Here is a 13,781-nt window from a genome sequence, read left to right as displayed (position 1 = left end):
GATATATCAGATATTTGCAGACCCCATGATGAGAGCTCTCTTAGAGGAAGACACGTGTCTGGAAATTCAGCACTTTGATGTTTTACTAGTTGCTGGTAGGGGCTAGAAAATATTTTAACCTCCTCTTCCTCCTTGCAAGCCTATTGGATTCTTTTTTTTAATCCCACCTTCCTCTAAAGCATTGAAATATTGACCATAGCTAATGCTGAAGGCAGGAGGTAGGGGGTTGATTGGGATGTGCTGATATTCCTTGTGGGTAAAACTTACAGTTTTGAGGCCCTACACACATGTGCACATGCACGCACACACATACCCCCCCCCCCCCCATACACCCTCCCTTTTATCAGGTTTTTTTAGGTAGTGTTAAAAACTAGGTATGCATATTTTGGCTATTTTTCCCTCTTTTCCATTCTCCACTCCTCCTCCAAACATACCCGAGAAAATAATTTGTATTTTTCTCTTTCATGTTAACTCCAAATTAAAAATACTTCAAAAAATGATCTAGGCAAATCAAACTGTTATCACCAAGTTCATTCTTTTGGGGTTCTCTGAACTCCTCCATTTCCAGATTCTGCTCTTTGTGGTGCTTCTGGTATTTTACATCATAATTATGTTGAGAAATATCCTCATTATCCTCATCACAATAATAGACCCATGCCTTTCTAGCCCCGTGTACTACTTCCTTCAGAATTTGCCTTTCCTGGCTATCTTTTTCTCATTAGTAGTTGTACCTAAGCTGCTGGTAATACTCATATTCAAGAATAAATCTGTGTCCTTCTCTGGGTGCATTATGCAGGTGTATTTGCCATATTTGCTAACCATAGAATGTTTCTTCCTGGCTGCCATGGCCTATGACAGTTATGTCCCTGCAACCCTCTGTGTTACACCGACATTATGAATAGGAGATTCTCTGTCCAATTAGTAGTCACCTCATGGATTTCAGGGATACCTGTGGGAATAATACAGATCATGTGGTTTTTTAGTTTTCCCTTTTGTGGTCATAATGAAATTAATCACTTCTGTGATGGACCCCCAATGTTAGAGCTGGTGTGTGCAGACACCTCCTTCTTTCACATCTATTCCAACACAGCTACTTTTCTTATTGTAATTTCTCCTTTTGTGCTGAATTTCTCCTTTTGATACATCCTACACATGTATCCTCTGTACTGTGCTGAAAATGAAGTAATTGAATGGAAAGCACAAAGCCTTCTCTACTTGCTCCTCTCACCTTATGGTTTTGATTCTTTTGTATATTACCAGCAGCTTGACGTACATCCAGTATAAGACCAAGTACTCGCCCAACACCAATAAAATATTGTCTTTTTCCTACACAGCCATTACTCTCATGTTAAATCCCATTATCTACAGCCTGAGGAACAATATGGTGAAGGGGGCACTAAGCAGGATACTCAGAACACTGAGCAGGATAATTTGGAGATAGTAATGATCAGTGATGACATTATTTTTTCCCCAAACAGATTATCCATTCACATCCTAAGGAAAAGAATTATGAAAACTTTGGGCAATGGCAGTAACTGAAGTGTCATAAATTCTCTTTGGAATTGTATCCTGGGAGTATAAACTTAAATAAATCTTTCTGAATTAACCCATTGTTTAATCTCAGCAATAGCAATCAGTGCATAACAAGAAAGGTGCTTAACAAAGAGGTTCTTCATTCATTTGTCCTACCTATAGTTTTGTTTGGTACCATTTATCCAGACAACCTCACACTAAGACTAGCTTTCAAATGATTCTTTCTTGCTCTTCTGTCTGTTTTCACCTGGATCCAGGGAAAAACTTTTAATTCAATTCCAAGTATCTTTATTTGATTGTGGCATTCTGAACCTAGTAAAATGTTGTTTTACGAAACCACTGAGGAAGGTGGGAGTAGAATTTATAGAAGATGTTTCCTGAAATGGTTTTTTAACTATTTATTTATGGAGAGAACATAAGCACTTCATGCCTGCATTCCTGTTTACATGCTAACCTTCTCTTAGATGTATTGACCCCAGTAATCATATAACAAAATAAAGCAAACATAGTCAAATAAATATATGAATGAATGACATGCATGAAGTAGCTTAATCCTTTTACATATGCTTCACACAAATCTCAGTTAAACACAGCTTTCTAAAGAGCTGAACACAGTCTACTTTCTAAAGAGTACATTTTCTCAGAACTCATAGATGTTGCAGAGTATAAGCAAGTCACAAATTCTGTTTGCAAAAGCTGTCTTGTGAAATGTTTTGTTTTACAACAAGAGTCCGGACCATACAGAATTTCTTCAAAGCCTTCAGAATTGCCTCATGTTCAGAAAAAATAGAACTTGAAAAACTATTTGCAAGAGTATCACCTCCTGACTCCAGTCACTAACACATATTCTCTCCATTGGCGAGGCTAGACAATTTGAATCTAGAGGAGCTCCTACAGTTTTGTTCCAGACCCCTCTGCAGGTTAAAAGATGGAGACTGATGTCAGAAGGGATGACCAGGACTACAAAGACAATGTCACTAATGCAAAGTCCCTTGTTGAAACAGATGTGAATTTGTCTCAATTGCTGGAGAATATTGGTAGATGGTATCCAAAGCCATCACTATTTTGCTGGTTAATAGCACTCACAATTTCGCTAAAAACATCTTCTCTCTTTTTGGGAATGAATATGGAGCTAGAGGGATGCTCCTTTTTTTCTGTTATATTAACGGCTAACCATCAAGTTAGCTCTCACCATTATATCTTTTCTGTCAAATGCAGGCATGTTTGACTTCAGCTGCAAATCAGATTGTATTATATTTTTCTTGGAAGAATTAAAAAAGGACTATTTGTCTTCATACTCAGCCTTTTGTCATATCAGGAGTAACTCATTGGAAATAGAGGCATTTCATTACTTCAGAACTGTTGTGAAGGAGAATCCAGGTCCTTAGGTTGCCTGTGAGATTCTGTTTGAAATTTTATTCTGCATCTTTACTGTTTTCACACTAGTATGTGGGCATGCATGTTCTTTCACTGTTGTTATTTCTCCGCACCCGGTAGAATATATCAGCAGAGAGGGGAAAAATCCACCATAATATACTTCAACACTAGGGCTATGCAAAGCTTTGGTTCACAATTTGATTCAGAGAAGATTAGGCCCGATTTGGAGGCCAAATCTCTGAATCTGAATCGAATCACTCTAAGCTTAAAACTTTCCGAATCTATTCAAAGCCTCCAAATCGATTCAGAAAAGATTCAGGAAAGATTCAGAGGTTTGGAGGTAGTGTTTCGGGGAAACAGAAACTTAGAAATGGGAAGGAGAGTGGGGCGGGGCGGGCAAAGGACTGACATCTCTAGCTGGCCAGTGAATGTGATTTCTCCCTGAGTCCCCTTCCAATCACAATGTCTCAGGGAGGGACATAGAAACAAAATAAAAGCCTCTGTCTGCAGGTTTTCTGTGCCTTTTGTGAGCTGTTTCACCTGAGTGAGCAACAGTGTTTGAAAAGTACTGGACTGACTTGGCTTCCTAGTCAGTCACCTGCTCCTTTTTGCCCTTAGAAAGGATTGGATAGGATATAGCTTAGCTGAGCTTAGAACCCCTCTACTTTACTTATCCAATTCAGAAAATACTATATATAGTTATTCATAATCAATCATCATACCAGTTCAATGCATTACCTGAATCACACTACATACAACGCACAGTTAAAAAAAACACACAACACAGAAGAAGTAGTTTCATAGTTGGTAGGGTCAGAAGGGACCTGAGCAGATCATCAAATCCAACCCCCTGCCATGGGCAGGAAAGAAAGCTGGGGTCAAATGACCCCAGCTAGGTGATTATCTAACCTCCTTTTGAAGATCCCCAGGGTAGAAGCGAGCACCAATTACCTTGGAAGTTCGTTCCAGATCCTAGCTGCCCTGACTGTAAAGTAGTGCCTCCTGATATCTAGCCTGAATCTACTCTCAGTGAACTTATGGCCATTATTCCTTGTTACCCCCGGTAGTGCTCAGGGGAACAGGAACTCTCCCATTGCCTGCTGATCCCCCTTGGCCAGTTTATAAATGGCACATTAGTTGCACATTCACGTTCATAATTCATATATCACATCACAGAAGAAGACACCATATATAGTTATTAATAATCAATCAATAATCATCGCAGCAGAGTCCACACACAACACAGAGCGAAGAAAACACACAACACAGAAGAAGTCAGACACACATACACCTTTTGCAGCACAGGAAAGATTAATATGAAGTGTGCTGGAAAGGAAGGTGCCAGGTCTTCTGGCAGGGGAGGGACAGGGGCTAGAGTGAGTAGTGGGAGAGCTAGAGTGGCAAGTTCCTGCTCCACGCCAAACATCATCTTCCCTAGCAGCCATGCGGCATCTGCTGCCAGTGGAAGGAAGGAATCAGACACACATACACCTTTTGCAGCACAGGAAAGATTAATATGAAGTGTGCTGGAAAGGAAGGTGCCAGGTCTTCTGGCAGGGGAGGGACAGGGGCTAGAGTGAGTAGTGGGAGAGCTAGAGTGGCAAGTTCCTGCTCCACGCCAAACATCATCTTCCCTAGCAGCCATGCGGCATCTGCTGCCAGTGGAAGGAAGGAAGTGGGAGAAGTACCTGACATCCCTGCACCTGCACCACCTCCTCTAACTCCAGAAATAGGCACCAGAAGCAGGATGACCATCTCCTCCACCCCAATTTCATCTTCCAGTGTGAGCTTCCCACTGCCAGAGGAGAAGCTGGAGCTGGAACCAGGGAACCTGAGCGGCTCGGCTAAAGCAATGTGGGGGACCAAGGAGGATATATATATATATATATATATATATATATATATACACACACACACACTGAGAGATCAAAGATGACAAAAATTTGGTATAAAGGAAGTCATGGAAAATCTGTATATTGGGATAGAAAGCCAGATTTTTTGCATGCTTGATGATGCAAAGGTATATACTTTTGTATCACAAGCTAATGTGTAACTCATAGTTCTTCTTTAGGATTGGAGATGGTAATATGATACAATTCAGTGTCAAGGGGAAGCAAATTACTTATGGATTTTGCTGTTGGCTACATCTCAGGAGAGGTGATGTAACTGACTAATCATAGCAGCAAACCTACCACCCAGAGAGTCACAAGAAAAGAGAAGGGAGGAGTTTTTTAAAGCAGATTGTGCAGTTAGAGCTCTTAAGCACAGTGGTGTTCTGGAAGCCTCAGGAAAATATATTCTGGACTTGTGATTCATTTTTAGTTGATAGCTTTTTCAATATTGCCATAACCAACACCATGCAAAAGAGTAACAAGGGCACTATAACTTTGTGGTTCTATTCAGCTGCTGCAGATTGTTAGGATGTCCACCACTGAATTAACACCAATTCTGGACAGTGAGTTGTGGACCCTGGAGCCATGTACTGAGCCACATAATTAGCAGAAAGCAAGGAACATCAGAGAAGGATGAGAACCCCTAGTTCTGTATATACCAGTAGAAGACAAAGACATTTATAAAAAGATGGCTGATGGAGGCATAGATACATAGATAGGAAGACAGAACAAAAGGAAAAAGAAAGGTGATAAAGATGGAGTGAAACACAACAATTTCTTTGCACAGCCCTTGCAGAATTCCCACATCAGCAGTTCTTCAGCTTCTTGAATAACTAATGTGCTGTAAGTACATAAAGCTTTATATTACCTTCTCTGAATTTATATTTATTATCTTTATTATTGTTAATAGCAATAATAATCTCTCACAATCAAATCTGTTGTTTGGATTGTACTGAAAGACTCAGTTAAACCACTACCTGTACCTTTTATTAATTTCAGGTTCTTAAAATTCTAAATGAGATGGTGGAAAAGCATTGTTCTGGGTAGTAGGCCTGTGAGAAGTGGCTAGTATTTGCTTCCAATTCGGATATGGCTGATTCGGGGGACAGTGATTCTATTCAGTGACTCGAATCACTGTCCCAATTCGATTTTGCTGGATCTCCAAATCTCCAAATTGGGAATCAGCCAGGCCAGGCCAGGCCGATCCCTTACCCCTCTTCCAGCCCACCCCATCTCCAGGCACTTGTTTTAAAAAAAAATCCCTGGCTCACTGGGTGCTGCCAGGTAGGGGAGGTGGGGGGCTTTGCACGAACCCCCGACCCCCCTTCGCTCCCACAGTCCCCCCATGGGTGCTGTCCAGACCAGCTCTGACTGTTTAATAAGAAAAACAAAACCCCCCAAAACCCCAGACTCACAGCTCCTGCTGCTCCACACCATGTGGGGGGCTCTGTACAAGCCCCTGAAGCCCCGAGTCTGCTGTAGAAGTGGTGATTCCTGGCTTTTCTTCTTTTTTTTTTTTTCTTACAAGGCCAGAGCTGGCCCAGAGGGGCACCCGCGGGGGGGCTGGGGAGCAGGGGAGGGATCGGGGGCTCATGACAGAGCCCCCCCATGCAGCAGGGAGAAATGGGGGGCAGCGGGGATCGCCCCCCACACCCAGCAGCACCCGCTGAGCAGCAGGGCTTTTCTTTAAAGTATTGAGCTAGGGCAGAGGGGGCAGCCATGGGGGGGGGCTGGGGGGAACAGGAGGTGGTCACGGGGGCTTGCAGAGCCCCCATGGTCCCCTCTACCCTGCCCCACCCCTAGTACTTACCAGCTCAGAGTCCGGCTGCAGCTCCCTGCTGCAGCCACCGGGGACTGCCCGAATCCTCAAAGCTCTTCGAATCTTTTCAGAAGATTTGAAGAGCTTTAAATCAATTCAGACCTTTAAAATGGTCCCCTTATTTGATTCGAATTTGGAGATCCAGTTACCATATCGGGCCAAATCTCCTCTGAATTGAATCAACACCCAAAGCTTCACATAGCCCTACTAGGTAGTACTATTTTTATATTTTTCTGTCTATATATGTAATAAAACATTTACATGTAGGTATCATTAGTATGATTATATTCTACTACCAGTTTTTGTTGTTGTTTGTTTATATGTTTTAATGAAGACAAGATGGCAAACATTTATTTAAGCAGTCATGGAAACCTTGAGCTAGATTGACTTGAAGATATCTAGTCTGTGCATGAAACCAAAGCAGAACAAAAAAATGCCTGCATCATCCAACCCAAATGCTTGTCTAATCCATTTTTGGAAAAGAAGATTGTTACTTATGGCATAAAAGAGCTGTTCAGTTATGAGCAGAACTGTCTACAGTAAAACACCTTTTAGCCAAATAACCTAGTGGGGTACCTGCTGAGGGAGTAGACATCCAGATTGTAGCTCCACCTCTAGAGGAAAGTTAAACAAAGCAGTCTAATCACCAGCCTAAAATAATGAGGGCCAAACTTTGTGCCAAGCATGCCACAAATTAAGCCCTACTCCTTCCCCAATTGCCTTTCAAGTCCTCTTCTCCAGCATGATCTGCAGCTCTGCTTTCTTTTCCCAGCCCTATCCACAGCCATGCTACATGCTCCTCTCTGATCTGCCATATGCCACATACAGAAGCTGCCTGTGCCTCTTGTGGCACACGTGCCTCAGGTTGACCACTCCTGATCTAGACACTCACTTGATTGTCCCTGGTCTCCTGTTTCCAGCATACTATGTCAAGAACAAAAAATTAGCATCATAGTAGTTTGCTAGGAGCCCAATTTCCTTAACAAGTCTTAGATAAGCTGAATGCCATTTAGTTTGACAGTTAGTCACCTGAACTGAAAAAAATAGAAGTTCAGAGTTTGGATCATAAATTGAATAACTACAACAACCCCTTGTCACAAATCCCACTAATCTGCAGAATGATTTCCATTAAAAAATAATGCCTATGGACCACTCCTATTGAACATGCTCCATACACTATCGCAGGCAGTGCTTTATTACAAACTTCTTGAAAGAGTCAAAATTTTTAGTTATGCAGTTACTTAGACAGCACTTATGTAAGTGAAACAAGAGTTTACAATTATCCATAAATGTTTCATTAAAAAAGTGGTGCCTTAAAACCACTCAGCCACTCATCATTCAAGCTACAAGGACAATTTCCAATAAAATCTTTTACAAAAGGAAATGAAATGTTCAAGGCCATGTAAAATGTGTTCTTTCCTCAGAAATCTTTATTATTTTTTCATCAGAAAAAGTTATAATCTTTGATAGTTACTCGTTTTTCAGATTCTGGGAAAAAAATAAAAACTATATTTCCAATATGTCTACTAATATATACTATAATATATTAAATATATAAACAAATATATAAATAAAGGTATACAGATCTCAGGTAGGTAGCAATCTCTCTATTGGAAATAAAAAAAAAAAGAAAAATGAAATCTAAAAACACTTGTCGAAATCAATTAGCTTTCCAGTTGAAGTTAAAATATTAACAATTGTTATTTCTGTCTTGCAGAACACAGACATGTTCCCACCAGAGATCTAACATCAGCCCAAGTACAGAAAATTGACATGATAGTGCATTTTCCTGGAGGTTCAGTTTTCCAGGTCTTGAACATCCTGAGTGTAGTTCTGAGCCAAAAGAGGATGCAAGTTGGAAAATACAGAAGCTGACAATTCTGATCAAGTACTCATTAACTATATCCCTTTCCTGTCTAAAATCCTACCTCTTTTCAGGGTTTATTCTGCTGCATAACACTTAAGTATCCTTCTTGAAACTGAGAGTTACAAAAAGGCATGTTGTCTCTTGTTTGGGGCAAGAATATGTCCTGAATTATACTTGAGTAACCCATGTTAATATCTGTAGGACTCAACAAAGGTAACAAAGGGCAGAACTGATTCTCTTTCATTCAATTCCAGATTAGAACTAAAATGATGACGTTAGTCAATCAAACAGCAATCACTGAGTTCATTCTTTTGGGATTCTCTAATCTCCACCAGTTCCAGCTTCTCCTTTTTTTGGTGATTCTCTTTATTTATATCATGACCCTGTTAGGGAATATTCTTATCACCCTTATTACAACGATAGATCCAGCTCTTTCCAGCCCTATGTACTTCTTTCTCCGCAATTTGTCCTTCCTGGAAGTCTGTTTCACATTAGTTGTTGTCCCCAAGTTGCTGGTGAATCTTATATCCAAGAATAAAGTAATCTCCTTCTCTGGGTGCATGACACAGATGTTCTTCTTTTTCCTCTGGCACTGTAGAGTGCTTCCTTCTGGCTGCCATGGCCTATGACCGCTATGTTGCTATATGCAATCCTTTGCATTACAGTGTTATTATGAAAAGGAGGGTTTGCATCCAACTAGTGCTGGTCTCATGGATCTCTGGATTTCCTGTGGGGATTGTGCAGATCACATGGATTTTCACTTTCCCATTCTGTGGGCCAAATGAAATGAATCACTTCTTTTGTGACAGTCCCCCTGTGTTGGAGCTGGTGTGTACAGATTCCTCTTTGAGATGTATGTCCTTGTGGCCACTATTATAATTATTGTGATCCCCTTTGTGCTGATCCTGGTATCCTATGCCTGTATCCTCTCCACTGTTCTGAAGATGAGGTCAGCAGAGGGACAACACAAAGCCTTTTCTACTTGCTCCTCTCATCTCATGGTGGTGACTCTGTTCTATGGCACAGGCAGTTTGACCTACATCCGGCCTAAAACCAGTTACTCTGACACCAGAAAGCTATTATCTCTGTCCTACGCAGTCATTGTCCCTATGTTAAATCCTATTATCTACAGTCTGAGGAACAATGAGATGAAGGAGTCCCTGAGGAGAATACTCAGAAGGAAATTATATGTATTCTAGTCATTTTCCTGTCATTCATTCTTCTAACATTAGTACATATTATAACTCAGTGCCTGGCCCTGGTTGAACAATATGGGGTTAAAAATTTGCCTATACATTGGAGGGGAAATCAGTGATATTAAGACTTGGTGTAATAGTACTGCTTTCTTTTTGCTTAGGCCCAACAATATATGCATCAGTCTTAGATCAGAGCAGGCTTCAAATAGGATGATGCCAATCCTTTGTTCAAGAATTGCAAACAAACTACTGTTCTTGTCTCCCCAAGAGCAACTTCAAGAACTGATTGTAAGCATGGTCAAGACACGCAGCATTTGCTCTTGTTGCTCTTGCCTCTCCTTTTTTCTCAGAAAGAGATGCGAGATCCACTACATAATATCTTGAATATATAGGGCTAAGTGTAACACAGCCTCTTCCAAAGTCAACAATTGTTCACATGCTGAAAAAAAGAAATCAATATACTCTATATAACAATACTAGTCTGTCACATGTATTATTTTGTTGCTGTAAGAAAGATAATGAAAATAAAACTTACTCCTTGCACTCTTATATTTGTGACATATCATAGGAACATAAAATCATAGGATAGTGCAGATGAAAGGGATCTCATAAGATCATCTCTTCCATCCCCCTGCTAAAAGTGGATAATTCCTGACTAAACCATCCCAACCAAGTGCCTGTCTAACCTGCATTTGAAAATTTCCAGGGATGGAGACTCCACAAAAAAATCTCTACGTAGTTTGTTCCAATGCCTGACCACCATCATAGTCAGAAAGTTTCTCTTAATCTTCAACCTAAATATCCTCTGATGCAGCTTGAGCCCATTGCTGCTCATCCTGTTCCCTATGGCAACAGAGAAAAGCCCATCTCCATGCACTCTGTAATCTCCCTCCCTGCCCTGAGCCTTCTCTTCTGTAGGCTAAATATCCCTAGTTATTCAGCCTTTCCTCATAAGTCTTATTTCCCAGGCCCACGATCATTTTTGTTGCCCTGTGCTGGACTCTTTCCAAACTGTCCACATCCTTCTTGATCTGTGGGGACCAAAACTAGATGCAGTACTCCAAGTGAGGCCTCACCAGAGCTGAATAGGGTAGAAAAATCGCTTCTCTTTATTTGCAAGTGACACTGTGTGCCTACAGAAGTTTAAGGGAACCCAACAGACTTCAGGCAGACGCCTGCTCAAAACAGGACTATCCCCAACTAGATCATTCCAGCCAAATTTTGTCTAGTCGTATCTCACAAACCTCCAAGGACAGAGAGTCCACAACCTCTCTGGGTAACCTGTTCCAGTGTTTTACTACCCTGCTAGTGATAAAGTTATTCCTAATATCTAACTTAGACTTCCCTTGCTGAAACTTGAGATCACTAGTCCTTATTCTGTCATCTGCCACCACTGAGAACAGTCTAGCTCCATCCTCTTTTTAACCACCTTTCAGGTAGTTGAAAACTGCTATTAAATAACCACTTAGTCTTCTCGTTCAAAATAAATAAGCCCAATTCCCTTAGTCTCTGCTGATAAGTCATGTCCCCCAGCCCCCTCACCATTTTTGTTGCCCTCTGCTGGACTCTCTTCAATTTGTTTACATCTATTATGTAGTTGGGGTCCCAAAACTGGACATAGTACTCCAGGTGTGGCCTCACCAATGCTGAATAGAGGGAAAGAATCACTTCCCTTGCTCAGCTAGTAAAGCTTCTACCAGTGCAGTCCAGTATGCCATTAGCTTTCTTGGCAAAAAGGGCATACTGTTGGTTCATATTCAGCGTATTGTCCACTGTAACCTCCAGGTCATTTTCTGCATTGCTATTGCTTAGCCAGTCAGTCCCCAAGCTGTTCCAATGCATGGAATTGTTCTGTCCTCAATGCAAGACTTTGCACCGTATTGAACCTCATGAGATTTCTTTTGTTGCAATCCTTCAATTTGTTCAGGTCTCTCTGAATCCTAGATTTACGTTCCAGTGTATCTACTACTCCCCCCAGCTTGATGACATCTGCAAACATTCTGAGGGCGCACTCCATCCTATTGTCCAGGTCATTAACGAAGATATTGAACAAAGCCAGCCCCAGGGCCAACCCCTAGGGCACTCCGTTTGATACCAACTGTCAAGTAAACCTCAAGCCATTGATTACTACCCTTTGAGCCTGACAATCTAGCCAGTTTTCTACCCACCTTGCAGACCATTCATCCATTCCATACTTCCTTAGCTTGCTTGTGAGAATGTTGTGGGAGACTGCATCAAAAGCCTTGCTAAATTCAAGGTATATCACGTCTGCTGCTCTTCCTACATCCAGAGAGCAAGTCATATCATCATAGAAGGCAATCATGTTGGTTAGGTATGACTTGAACTTGGTTGCTGACTTTTCCTAATTACCTTCTTCTCCAAGTGCTTAGGAATGGATTCCTTGAGGACCTTCTCCATGATTTTTCCAAGGACTGAGGTGAGGCTGAACAGTGTGTAGATGCCTGAATCCTCCTCCTTACTTTTCTTAAAGATGGGTAGTGTATTTGTCCTTTCCCAATCATCTAGGACATCTTCCAATTGCCATGAGTTTCCAAAGATAATGACCAGAGGATCTGCAATCACATCAGCCATCTCCCTCAGTATCCTTTGGTGCATCATGTCTGGCCCCATGGATTTGTAAACAGTAAATATCCAGATTTTCTAAATAGTCCGAAATCTGTTCTTTTACCACAGTTGGCTGCTGACCTCCTCCCCAAGCTGTGCTGCCAGGTACAATAATCTGGGAGATGTGCAATAATCTGGAAACTGACCTTCCCTGTAAAGACTGAGGTGAAAAAGGCATTGAGTACTTCAGCCTTTTCCATATCATCTATCACTGGGTTGCTTTCCCCATTCAGTAAGGGATCTTACTTTCCCTGATCTTCCTCTTGTTGCTGTCATACTTGTAGAAACCCTTCCTGTTACCCTTCTCATCCCTTGATAGCTGCAACTCCAATTTTGCTGTGGCCTTCCTGATTTCATTCCAGCATGCCCAAACAATACTCTTTTATTCTGCCATAATAGTTTGTTCAAGCTTCCCTTTTGTGTTTTAGCTCACTGAAAAGTTTCCTGCTAAGGCAAACTGGTCCTCTGTCATACTTGCTACTCTTCTGTGCATCAGAGCACATCAGAATCTCTCTTTGGATACACAGCTGGGATAAAGAACCATGTCTGGAAGGGATAGCCATGGTTACCTGAACAAACAGAAAGGGAGACATCCATGAGAATGAGGCCTTGCCTGACTGGGCAGTGCCTGCCTAGCCCAGTACCTTCTGCAGACCAGCCTGAGTAATATTCTAGTGCACTCAGGTGCAGGGCCCGTACTCCTCTGGTGGAGGATATAGAGGGGGAGCTCATTACCTAGCAGACAGCTGAGTGAAAATTTCCTGCAACAGATGCACCTCAAGAGAAATTACTGGGATCACATGGAGGTATCATGCATTGCTGGCCCTAGTAACCTGGTGATAACATTGGTGAAGTTGGTGGAAGCACTGGTGGCCATCATCATCATTTTCAGGCTTTTGGTAAAGTGAGTACTGACAAATAAACAGGATTCTATGGATTCTATGGGATCTTCTGTGCATTGCTGTGTGTGCCATACATAAAACTCAGATCTGGTAGGACATTGCTAGTTTGCAAGAACTCTTGCCCATGACATCTCTGGGCACTGAGTTTTTCAGGGAATATGATGGATTCCAGGGAATGTAGAATGATGGAGTTCAGAAGCTATTTCAGGTTCCTAGAGACTGTGCATTGCCTTTGCAAGGAGACTGAAGCTCAGAAAATAATGAACTTGTTGGGCAGTGAAAGGGCAAGGTTGGTGTGGTAGAAGGCCTCCAGACTGCTCCACAACAGGACCCAAAGGTATCTGGAGAAGTATCTAGAAGTATATGGCATCCACTATGAGGCTACAATGCTACTGCCTATATGGATATAGCCATGGACAGGCTGGCCACATGGTCAAGCACAGGACTGCCCTTGTGCAGTATGGAGCCACTGAATTGCAAGGACAATTCCAAGGTAACGTCATATTCCACTTTCGGCCATTTTCCACCCAGTCCTTCTCTGACAGTATCACACTGCTCACTAGTCAAGAG

At 41.8% G+C, this 13,781-nt stretch overlaps 2 pseudogenes; both read left to right on the top strand.

Annotated features, from left to right (window-relative positions):
* Nucleotides 1–496: 496 nt before the first annotated feature.
* On the top strand, nucleotides 497–1,441 carry LOC102382022 (annotated as a pseudogene).
* A 7,316-nt stretch (nucleotides 1,442–8,757) lies between these two features.
* LOC102381762 lies at nucleotides 8,758–9,687 on the top strand (annotated as a pseudogene).
* The last annotated feature ends 4,094 nt before the right edge of the window (nucleotides 9,688–13,781 follow it).

This window comes from Alligator sinensis, unplaced genomic scaffold, assembly GCF_000455745.1.
Source record: "Alligator sinensis unplaced genomic scaffold, ASM45574v1 scaffold186_1, whole genome shotgun sequence".
In the NCBI taxonomy this organism is placed as follows: domain Eukaryota; kingdom Metazoa; phylum Chordata; order Crocodylia; family Alligatoridae; genus Alligator; species Alligator sinensis.
The sequence above is the reverse complement of the archived record's forward strand: the minus strand, read 5'-3'. Positions and strand labels throughout refer to the sequence as shown.